This window comes from Eschrichtius robustus, chromosome 8 (genome assembly GCF_028021215.1).
Source record: "Eschrichtius robustus isolate mEscRob2 chromosome 8, mEscRob2.pri, whole genome shotgun sequence".
In the NCBI taxonomy this organism is placed as follows: domain Eukaryota; kingdom Metazoa; phylum Chordata; class Mammalia; order Artiodactyla; family Eschrichtiidae; genus Eschrichtius; species Eschrichtius robustus.
The window spans coordinates 111,186,863-111,199,235 of NC_090831.1; the positions used below are offsets into that span (position 1 = coordinate 111,186,863).

The 12,373-nt window shown below is 39.1% G+C and overlaps 1 protein-coding gene and 1 non-coding gene across 2 annotated transcripts in view; both read left to right on the forward strand.

Annotated features, from left to right (window-relative positions):
* Positions 1-12,373, forward strand: part of EXOC4 (exocyst complex component 4) — an 813,300-nt gene that overhangs the window by 731,490 nt on the left and 69,437 nt on the right. The gene's annotated exons all lie outside the window — the stretch shown is intronic.
* LOC137768962 (U6 spliceosomal RNA) lies at positions 5,196-5,302 on the forward strand. The gene has a single exon (XR_011074881.1). It is a non-coding gene; the product is annotated as a U6 spliceosomal RNA (small nuclear RNA).

Here is a 12,373-nt window from a genome sequence, read left to right on the forward strand (position 1 = left end):
GTACTGGGGACATCCTTTTCTTGAAAAGAGAGATCCTTGTCATTCCTCCCTCAAAATAAGGTGAGAAAGACTACTTGATCTCCTCCCAAGCTGCTTTTGAGTGTCATTCCTTGCTTTCCCACCAAACTACCACCTGCTCATGCCTGCCTGAAATGCCCTCTTTTACTGGATTTGCAGCCCTGAAGAAAATCATTCTCCTCCTTTTGTGGATGAAAAGAGCAAATTTAAGCCTGCCACCCTGAATCCTTTTTTTCCTCCTGCATGTCTCCACTGATTTGAACATTGAGAGAATTCTGTAGTGTTCTCAGACCTTTGCAGTTCCTTATCTTAAGGTCAAAATGTCATGAGTTTATACAGTTTGAATGTCTTAATATCTCAACATGTCATTTCCTTTCTGTCCGTTAGCCACGGGAACAACTAAGCCCACAGCTATCTGGTTTTTTGCAAGGTGTTTTGATGAGTAAGGAGATGAGTCTAGGAGTTTCACTCTTCCAGAGTTCCCACTAGGAGATCCAACAATAATAGCGTAGATTTACTGAGCCCTTACTATGTACTAAACATTGTTCTGAAAGCTTTATGTTTTTTATATCATTGAATCCTTACAAAGACCTTTGGAGGCTGAAACAATACCTGCTCCAATTCAAAGTTTTCACAATTTGCCCAAGGTTATTCAGTTGAGTTGAGTCAAGTGGTTGAGTCAGAATTTAACCACTACTTTCTGAGCCTAAACATAGGTAGTTAACCCCAAAGAAGTGTTGTGGTAGGTAGAAAAATCAGGTTCATAATTAATATGAGAACCATATTCTTTTACTTCAGGAAATAAAATTATTTAGATTTTCAGGCAATATCCTGAAATTATATAATCACCTGATAGATAAATGATTGCTTCTCTATGTAGCTTACCCTTAACTGGTGTAAAAACAGATGATTAATCTTTTGGTTTTTAGAAAGTTGATTCTGGAAGCATCTCTGTGAACTATTAATTATCCTAGGGATTATATGGCAAGACCAGAATGGATGTGTGAACAGTATTCATGTGTTACTAATGTATAAAGACAGAAATATGGCTGTATATTATGAACCTTCACAAGGCATTTGTCAATAGGTGTGTGGCACCCATTCATCAATTTAGCCCACACAGGGAATATCTGACCCAAGAGAAATTAAAGGGGAGCTACTTAACTGTTATTTTTACTGCGTCCTGGAGAAGTGGGCACACTTGTCCTCACTGAGTAGAAATTCTCTTAGCAAGATTTACATCTGCAAACCCTGCACTGTGTGTTAGCAAGTTAATTCTCTCCATATTTCTTACTTCCAGCCTGCTTCAAAGGGAGCTGTCACCAACTACACAGCTAGTCTCGGTGATCGTCTGTGTGCTTGGTGGCCGGGTCAACTCTGTCTTGCAGTTAAGTCAGTTGTCCGTGTGTTGTCCACATAGCAATAGGATCAGAGTGGCCAGTGCTTCTAGAATTCTACCTATTTTTCTCTGCAGTAATAGTAGCTCATCAGGTTTTGCCATTAAATGCATAAAGCTAGTATAATCGTTCCTCTACCTGAAGCTATAGATAAAGGAGAAGAATACTGGGTTTTTGTCATTTTTTTCATTCAACACATCTTTATTGAATATATAATAGTAGTAGTAATAGTAATTGCCATATATTAAGCCCTTGTGTGCCAAACGCTATTCTAAGTGTTTATATATTTTCTCATTTAATATTCAGAATCCCATGAGGTAGGTATGAGGATTCTCCTTTTACAAGTGGAGAATCTGTGATGGAGAAGTTCACCCAAATGGTGATGGTGGTATATGAGATGGTATATGAGAAATGGTATATGAGAAAGTCAGAATTTGAACTCAGGTCTGTCTCCAAAGGGTACCATCTTCATTGTACCATTCTTTAAGTTCACTGAACTTGATACTTGACTGCTGGTTCCAGAAACTGCTTTATATGCTGGTCCTACAAAGATAAAAGTGAGGTTGTACTTGCTGTCAGTCAAGAAGGTAATGTTTATTTCTCAACTTGGCCCAAATTTATGAATGATGCAGCTGCCTGAGCAGGAAACTCGTGACAAAAGGCAAAGAAAAAATTAAAATGAAGAGAGATGGCATACCGGATTTTCATTTTAACTCCTTTAGTTCTGTCTTTATTTGTGGCACTATTTTGCTGTCATATTGGGTTACATGCTTTATTTCTGTTTGGTTCAGTTTTACCATTTGTAAATGGACCTAATGTTTCTAATTTACCCAGTGAATAAGCCATCCCCTAAGGCTCTTTGGAAGTTTTACAAATGCAAAGCTGGAAGGATCCTGTTTGAACACATGCATAAACGTTATCTCTTTGCTGTATAATATTTTTGCCTCTAAAATTCTGTTAAAACTTAAATCTGTGTCGTTTTTTCTCCAAAATATCTGGTTAAGTATTTATTAACATTTTAAGATGCTCTTTGATGCAGGGTTTTACAGGAATACAAAAGGCTTACAAAGTCCATGGAAATCTATGATAGCTCTACAGTCGTGTCTTTCAACAGAAGGACAGGAGCTATTCATTAACGTTTCCCCCCATTTCTCTTTCATATCTGGCAGGACCTGAATTGGCCATACCACACGCCTTTTTAGTAGATGATTAGGTTTTTACCAAGCCTCAGGGAGGATTATTTGGAATAAAAGAAAAATCAATCTTAATGTTTCCCCCCAGGACTGAAAGAGACTGAGGTCTGTTCTGTCATTCCCAAGGTGTAAAAACCATGTGTGTGTGCCGTTTGCACTGCATGGAGATAGGAGTCTAATGCTAAATGTAATGGAGGACCAGGGCCTGCTCAAGCTTGTGACCATCAAGCACTGTTTCGTGAGTAACTGGATGTGATTTTCCCACTGTGGAACTGTGCGGTGTGTAGTATAAACTGTTGGCTCAGAATTGGCCTCTTCTCCTGTGGTAGCCTAAGGAAACAGCTATCCTTTTTTACCTTGGTTCTTATTTTTGATTTGTTCCTCACAATGGGCCTTATACAAATCTCCTTTGCTTTCCCTATATAGGTCAGTATTTGGCATAATTCTGCAGTTTCAAACACTCATAGGCTTTCTGGAGCTTTCAGTTTCTTACCCTGAAATAGAATAATGTCACAGGCTACTAAACTATTTGGAAAACATAGGTTAACAGCATTGTGAAGATATAATGGGAAAAAAATTTATGAAATTCTTTGGTTTGTTCTTAACTTGAAGATTAAATTCAATAGGCATGATTGCTGAGTGTAAAGAAGAGCTATAGACTATGAGAGATGCCAGGAAGAATAAGTTATTGCCTTTGTTGTCATGGATCTCACAATCTACTAGGGATTCTATAGGCAAATACAGTGCAAGATGAAAGTGGTGAGGCCGGAAGAGGGAGGCAGAGAATTACTAGAGTTCAGGGGACGGTCCCTAGCTTTGTGGCAGGTGCTGTGTTAGGGACCACATTCCCCATTTAGTCCTCACAGCAACTCTCCGAGTTGTAGAGATGAGGAAAACGAGGCTTGGGGTTATTAAGAAATGTGTTCTAGAGGTGATTAAAAAGTGGAAAAATAAATTTTACTCCTTTGGGAAACAATAGAAAAGAGTATGGTTTCACAGAGATGAAAATTACTCTTAAGCATCATCCATAAAATTAAGTGCAAGTTATTTTTTTTTAATTGAAGTATAGTTGATTTACAATGTTGTGTTACTCTCTGGTGTACAGCAAAGTGATTCATATGTATATATATATTCTTTTTCAGATTCTTTTCCATTATAGGTTATTACAAGATATTGACTATAGTTCCCTATGCTATACAGTAGGACCTTGTTGTTTACCTATTTTATATATAATAGTGTATATCTGTTAATCCAAAACTCCTAATTTATCCCTCCCCCCTTTCCCCTTTGGTAACCATAAGTTTGTTTTAAGTGTCTGTGAGTCTGTTTCTGTTTTGTAAATAACTTCATTTGTATAATTTTTTTGGATCCCACATATAAGTCATATCATATGATATTTGTCTTTGTCTGTCTGACTTACTTCACTTAGTATGATGATCTCTAGGTCCATCCATGTTGCTGCAAATGGCAAAAGTGCAATTTCTTAGTAAAAGCTGGTCTTCGGGTTCTTTTGGTGTAGGTTTTGTTTTGTTTTTGTTTTTGCCTTATAATAATACGTTCCCAAATAAACGTTATTGAAAATCTGGGATATTGGGCTGGGCAGTGAGTGAGACAGGCATATTTTTTCAGCCCCAAAGAGTTACTGTCTATAGTTTGGAGACTATAGGACATTTCAGAGGAGAGAGAGGGGAGTGAGAGGGAGAGGTTCCAAAGAACACTAAGAATTTATATTGCCCACCATCTTATGATTAATAGTGAGAAAAGAAGTAACATGTTTACATTTTACAGTTTTAAAAAATCTCTTTTATTTACCCTTCTTCCTCTATAAGGGTGGACAAAAAAGAGCTCCCTTCCAGAAGCAGCAGTGAAAAGGCTTAGCATTCTTGTTGCATGGCTGTGAGATACAAAAGGATTTGTTGGTTGGATATGATATTTCATAGAGCAGGCTGTATTTCCAGAGCTGGTTATACACATGTGTATGCATGTACATACAGGTTCTTATCTGAATAATGCACAATATGTCCCCATACTTTACAATCATAATTTTATAGGTCAAGGAGCAATTTGAGTCAGTATTTTGGTTTTCAAAATCAATTGACTTTGCTAGTTTAAACCCAAAATTTCTAAAGTAATTGGGACTGAAAAGAGGTAGTTACTGTTTGGGGACAGAAGAACCATTGCTTCTGAAATAGGAAGCAAAATGGAGAGAACCTACCAAACATGTTTCTTAGATAAGGCCCATACTTATGTAGAAAAGAACTTAAAACTAGGTTCTAAATTGTTAGGAGAGTGGGAAAGAGTGACTATATGACTTGATAATAGGGGCTAAAGGTAGGACTGTTGGCAAAGAGTAGCTAGGTGTTAAAAATGTGTTTCAGGAAAGAGAAAGAGTGATCAGAAGAGTCACCATGAAATTTTAGCTTGGAGTAATTGGCTTAGTTAAGGAGGAAGAACATCTCTATCATAAGAAAATTCAAATTAGATGCTAATAAGACAGTAGATACTTTAGCATGTGAAGATCACCTATCCATACCAGAAGCCAGTAGGTTTCATAAATAGATAAATAATTTATTTAAGAATACTTATAGTGCTCGCTTCGACAGCACATATACTAAAATTGGAACGATACAGAGAAGATTAGCATGGCCCCTGCGCAAAGATGATGCGCAAATTCATGAAGCGTTCCATATTTTTAAGCAAAAGAAAAAAAAAGAATACTTATAAGTGCCTACTGTGTACAGAGCACTGGGGTGGAGGAAGGTTAGCATACATATGCTGCAAATAATTTAAGGGAATGAATAAAAAGTAGGGATAGTGGTGCAGAGAAGTTAAGAAGGCTGAGGATAGAGCTAGCCGGCATTAGAGTTCCAACTTGGAACTGTGGTATTATAGTGTCGGACACTTTTAAATCCTACCCTAGTGTTGGCCTTGATAGTAGCATATCCCATAGGTATTTAAGGAGACAAAAGAGGTTAGGTGGGGGTCTCCTGTCACAGCCCCCATTGACTCTGTAAGCCCCAGGAGTTCTTAGTGTCACAGGCTAATCAGCATCCTTAATTTTATTTTTTTATAATGTGTGCCAGATTACAGCATCAAAGGATCTCAAAATTATGTCCAAAATCTAATAATACGTTGCTCTAGGAGTTAGGAAGGTCCTATTACCACAATTTTCTAAATAGGAAAACTTAAGATTGAAAACTAAATAATTTTATCCCAGGTTCAAGCAGAGATCATTATGTGGTATCTGTACAAATAGGAAGAGGAGTCAGAAATAACCATTATACCAAAATTTGATCTTCTAAATAAACTGTTTTCCAGTGAGAAAATCTCATGAGATCATTCTTCATTGTCTTTTCCCATCTTCTAAAAAGTGTGAATTCACAGATTTAACCTTACTTTTCCTGCTTTGACCATCTTCCTCTTTTCAATTTATCACTTTCATGACAGCTGATACTAGTCGAAGCTAATATTGCAACAATTTTAGATAATATTGCAGATGCACAAGGACATCCTCCTATGAATCAATTAAAGAAGTCACAGTTAGTTGCCATTGAAAGTGTAGCAGCTGCATCCTTGAAAACAGACGCTCTTCTGGGTCTGAATGAGTTCAATTTTGACTAATTTTAAGACCTAAACAGATTTCAGTCTGCTTAATATTAGGATGTGGAACCACTTGAGACATCCTAATGTCCTAGGCTGATTGCTTCTCCGTGACAGTTAGTATATGGCTTTCCTTGAGAGATGCTGAGTATTCGATATGCCAGGGATCTTATTTCAATAGAAGAGAGAGACCCCCAAGTCTTGGCTTCGGGAAGGTGGACTCATGAAATCAAGGTGACTTCTAAAGGCAATACAATTTATAGAAAACGTACTTAGGCTGTAGGGATTGGCCAGAATTGTCTTAAATTGTACTTTTGCAAGATTCCTAGACAGCCCAGGAAACCAGATGTTATAAATTACTTCCCTGTCCCTACTCTGTCCCTAGGATATACTCAAGAAACTAAAGTGAAAGTTATAGTTGTAAATGGCAAGTCATTCCTTCTCCTTGCCTGATCTTTATCAATCTGTTATTATATGAATTATTTGTCATGTTATATTGATCAGTTAAATCATTTGTTCTGTTTAAAAAGGGCTTGATCAAGCTCCTGTAATGCCTCCTGTTATTCTGCTGGCCCTGAAAATGTGTGTGTGTGTGTGTGTGTGTTTGTGTTTGTGTTTTTGTGTGTGTGTGTGTGTATAAAATCCCTTACTTGAAGGAGTTAATGATCTGGTAGGGATACATACTGATAAACAGATAATATCAATGGAATATGTTAAGTAATAGAACTGTGTGAAAAACACAACCAGAGGAACAAGTGACCCTGCCTGGAGAATCGGGAAAGACTTTCTGAGCCAGAAAGCATGAATAGTTCAGAAAGAGGAATAAGAGCCATCAAAGGGATAGAATCCTAAAACACCATAATATGTTTAGGGAATTTGCTTTAAAAGGGTGGCAGGTCAAAGGGCCCAGAGTTGCGGAAGAGAGAAGTTGGAGAGGAAGGAGAAAGTGATGAAAGATGGAGAAAAACTGAAGTGTTGGGCAGAAACCAGAAATCATGGAAAGCCTTGCTAAGGAGCTTCATGATATAAGCAATGGGAAACATTGATACTGTTTTTACAAGTAATTGACATAGTCAACTTTTGTGTCTTAGATAAATAACTGTTTAACTGATATTTAATTAGCTAAATATGGAAGATTGAAGTAAGGTAGGGGCCAGGCACTGAGGCAAAGACATCAGTTAGGAGACTATTGCAGTAGCCCATGAAAGAGATGAGGGCTCCACCAAGAAAGTGAGCAGATATAGAAAAGACAAAATATATTAAGAAAACATTTAGGAAATAAAGTTGGCAGAAATTATTCCTTGCTGAGGGGAGTGAGAGAGGAGAGAGAGGAGATTACTCTCAATATTTGCAGCTGAGATCTCCTAGATTTATATACCACCAGTAGAAAGAGAATTCAGGATAAAGAGCAGATGCTAAAGATAGACTTTAGTTTTGAACACATTGCATTTGAGAGGCCTGCGGGATGTACAGTAAAGATAGCTTGCAAACAGTTGATCGAATGTAGTTTAGGAGTCAACAATTCCAAGATAATAGCAAAATTGATGAAAAATTTTGAGCTGAAATTGAAAATTGATGAGCTCACTCAGAGAGAGCATATAGAATGACCAGCAAGGGAGACCAATAGAGAAAAAATCCCTGGGAACCCCAGCACTTATGGGTGCGCTAAAGGAAGAGGATCCAGTGAAGGAAATTATTAAAACAATGGCAGAGAGATGAAAGGACACCCAGAGAATTTTGGTGCCGTACAAGCCAAAAGAAAACAGAATTTCTAGAAGGAAATGGGCAGTCCTGTGGAATGTAGCAGAGATCCTTTCTGAGGGTAGGATTGAAAAGTGCCCAATGGATTTGGCAATTAGGATACCATTGGTGACTATTATCAGAATAATTATTTAATAAACAGGTGAAAGCAGAAATCAGATTATGGCACATGGAAGAATTAATGGAAAGCAAGACTATGGAGAAAGCAAATGCTGACAGTCCTTTTGAAGTCTTAATAAGAATCTGAGGGACTTCCTTGGTGGCGCAGTGGTTAAGAATCTGCCTGCTGATGCACTGGACACGGATTCAAGCCCTGGTCCGGGAAGATCCCACATGCCATGGAGCAACTAAGCCCGTGTGCCACAACTACTGAAGCACACGCTCTAGAGCCCGCAAGCCACAACTACTGAGCCCACGTGCCACAACTACTGAAGCCTGCGTGCCTAGAGCCCGTGCTCCACAACAAGAGAAGCCACCGCAATGAGAAGCCCGCGCACCGCAACCAAGAGTAGCCCCCGCTCGCCGCAACTAGAGAAAGCCCGCGCACAGCAACAAAGACCCAATGCAGCCAAAAATAAATAAATAAAATATTAAAAAAAAAAAGAATCTGAAGTGCTCAAGAGAGGAGTTAAAAGAGTAGGAAGGACAAAGTGCCTGGGGAGCACAGCATGGATTTGGGAAAGTTGCTGAGAAAGAGAAAGGAACTGGCCAAGTAGTAGTGAAGGATTGACAGGTGGTAGTGAAGACTTTTTGGGGATTAAAATCCAGAAAATGTTAGTGGCAACAGTCTGTACTTTGTTTTCCTGTCAAAAGATGAGTCGCAGAATTAGCCCAGGATTAGATCAGTTGCCACAGAAGAATCTACCTAGAGGGTCATTGGTCAGACAGTGGCATATGGCCACCTCCAGCCACAAGCAAGGCTGGGAATGCAGACATGTAGCTTCTCATAGTCTACCGTGGAGTGAACAAGAGAGAATTGGCAATATCTGTCGGCTCACCTAACAAGTAGTGTCTGCCCCAGAGACCAAGGTTCGGCATCCTCATATAAACCAACCAGTTTAGCACAGAAAGCCACAGTCTCATTGCCACAAATAGTTAGGCGTCTCAAAGATGCATGCTTTTATGCAATGGTTGTAAGAGGAACAAGGATACTTTGAATGATCTGATGTGCCCCATCCCCAGTATTAGAAAAACAGCTCAAAGTGCATATCTTAATAAAATAATCAAGTACTAATATTGTTAAAGCCTAATATATATGTGGGCTCCGCCAATGTGAAGAGCAATCCCTGAGATAAATATACAACCACGAACCTCTGAAAGAGTGTGTGTTTGTGTGTGTGTGTGTGTGTGTGTGTGTGTGTCCAGGAACCTCCTATCTTGACTGTAATCTCCCAAGCAGATTCTCTCAGCATTGCTTTTTTGTAGATTTCCATTTGACATTTGAGAGCTAGGTAATTGTTTTGTGTTGGCTTTGCTGTGCTCAGCACTTCTTTTCTCAGTATATTCCTTCTTGTTAAGAAAACTTCATAAATTTCAGTGAGCCCTGAGGAATTCTCAGACCAGCTTTTCAGTGGAGCCCTGCGCATCAGTTTTCATGTGCCTTACTAAAACGTTATTTTTGCTGTAGATTACAGTCTAGCTAAATGCACAGCATGCTGCTATTCTAAACTACTTCTACCTCACCTCTACCTTGCAAGTTTTATGTAGACTGCTTTCCTGGCTGTTAACTTGCTCTACTTGGATTCTTTTTTTTTTTTTTTCTTTTTTTTTTTAATTTGCAGAGTTTGGCCAGTCAGCTGCTACACATGATGAAATTACGTATTTCTATAAGAAGAAAGGGAATGTTTTTTAACTTGGTGAAATTTGTCCAAAATGCCTTTGGTAGGTTGGGAGATTAGTATAGCCTTAGACCTTGGGCCATGAGCCCAATTTCCTTAGGGTCTGATTTCTTCCTTTTTATTTATTTATTAAACTTTATTTATTTTATTTATTTATTTTTGGCTGCACTGGGTCTTCGTTGCTGTGCACAGGCTTTCTCTAGTTGCGGAGAGCGGGGGCTACTCTTCGTTGCTGTGCGTGGGCCTCTCATTGCGGTGGCTTCTCTTGTTGCAGAGCAGGGGCTCTAGGCACACATGCTTCAGTAGTTGTAGCACGTGGGCTCAGTAGTTGTGGCTCGCAGGCTCTAGAGCACAGGCTCAGTAGTTGTGGCTCACAGGCTTAGTTGCTCCGCGGCATGTGGGATCTTCCCAGACCAGGGCTTGAACCCGTGTCCCCTGCATTGGCAGGCAGATTCTTAACCACTGCGCCACCAGTGAAGCCCCTCTCCCTTTTTTTATTGATATATATACATTGCTCTTCATGGCACAGGTAGTGTCACACAACAGAGGAATCAAAAGCGCTAAAATGCCTTGCAATATTAGAATAGTGTTACTTATAGTTGCTTTCATCCAGTCTGCCAAAAGAAAACATTATGAAGGCAGTGATCTCACCTTGCAGTCAAACAACTTGAATAATGATAGCATTAGAGGGAAAGCAGTGTCTACATCCAGTCCTGCAGACCGAGTTAGTGAACATCTCAGACGATGCCAAGGCTGGTAATAAGTTTAAATCTCCATCGCTATATTTCCTTCCTCCTTACACGTCAGTTCCCTTGAACAAAATTCTTTTTTGTGTGTGTTTGCCATGATATTTTAATTTACTGAAGTCTGCTTCCACTGAGGAGAACTTAGCCTTTCAGTTCTTGACGGTCTCTCCAGGTTCGTCTCTGTGCTTGGCTGAGTCTAGGAATAGATGCAGCTCTGAAAGCCCACAACTGCAGATATGCCTTCCACTACATGTGTTGACTCCCTGCTCTGTAAGGTGGATACCTCCCAAGTTAGCCAGTAGTGCCTCGCCAAATCCCATGTCCCCTAAGTCCAGGGAGCCCTTCTTCCAAATGACACCGCATCCTCTGAGAAGGAGAAGAATTTTCACATGGAAAAGCAAAAGATACTAATACATGGAAATTGAACCTCAAGGTGGATGGAATTATCTTTTAAGTACCTTGTTGCTGTAATTAAGCTTAGCACTCTTAACCTGGACAAATCACATGCTAAAGAATAATTATTACTTGTGTTTATTATTTGTATTAATATTCAGTGAGTTTTATGTGCTATTGTCTGAAGTATTCTATCTACATTAACCCATTCAATACTCCCAACAGCTGTAACTCATTCAGTGTTCCCAACAACATTCTGAAGGTATATTATCTGCATTTTACAGAAGGAACTGAGGCAGAAAGAATTTGTCATTAGCTCTTGGTTATAATAATAAGTAAATAGTGGAGACGGGACTCAAGGCCAGCCTTTGAGGCTCTAGAGAACTCGAAGAACTTTTGAATGAAATTGCCAAATTATTGTTGGTGATCTTTGAGAAATTATGGGGAACTGGATACACAACAGAAGTCTAGACATAAGGAAATGTAGTTCACATTTTTGCTCTTTAGTATTTTCCTGTAGAAAATGGCCAAATGCTATTAAATATTTTATCAGTTACTTGCAGTAGATAGAGAAGGTAGGTTTATCAAATTTTCCAAAAAAGACCTTTTTAGGGCTTTTAGCCGATTGTAAGTAAGCTCTGTTTGAGTTAAGGAGAATGCAACACATCCTGTTCCCTCGCCCCACCCCACCCCAGGAAATTTTAGGCTTACACGCAAGGAGCACGGCTTCTAGAACAAGGGAATTGATCACTCTTTCTAGACAGGTCAGACCACTCTGACAGGTCAGACCACTCTGACCACTCCAAACATTTGTTATGTTTGGTCCTAAGTCCCACATTTCAAGGGAAATATAGAACAATTGGAATTTTTTTTGGTGAATTATGAGAATTATAAAATGACTCAGTTGGATTATTTGGATAATTGTTGAAAGTCTGGGGACATTTAGCCCAAAAAGGGAAATGTCCTTTTTCAGGGAAGGCCAAAAGAGATATCTTTAGTACTTGAAGTACTGACACAAGTAAGAGTGATTGTTAAGTTGCCAGAACCAGGGCCAATGATTAGAAGTCAATGACAACAGACATGGCTTGATGTAAGATGGTCATATCTTTCTTAGATGGAATAGGCTGCCGCAAGAGGAATTGAGTTTCATTTCACAAACATTTGTGTGGGTGTGCAACCAGAAGCTGAACAGCCACTTGAAGATGTACAGATAACACAAGCATAGACCACATGGTTGGGCTAGATTACTAAGTTCACTTCCAACTCTGAGTTCCTGTTTCTGTCATTCTGTGAATTGATGCAAGACAATCAGCTGGGCTTTTATGTTTAATCAAGTACCGAAATAGTCTGTCGTGTCTCAGATGTCTGATGCTGCCAACACTAGCATTAGCCAAATTGATAAAAACAACATGATGAACAACAAAATC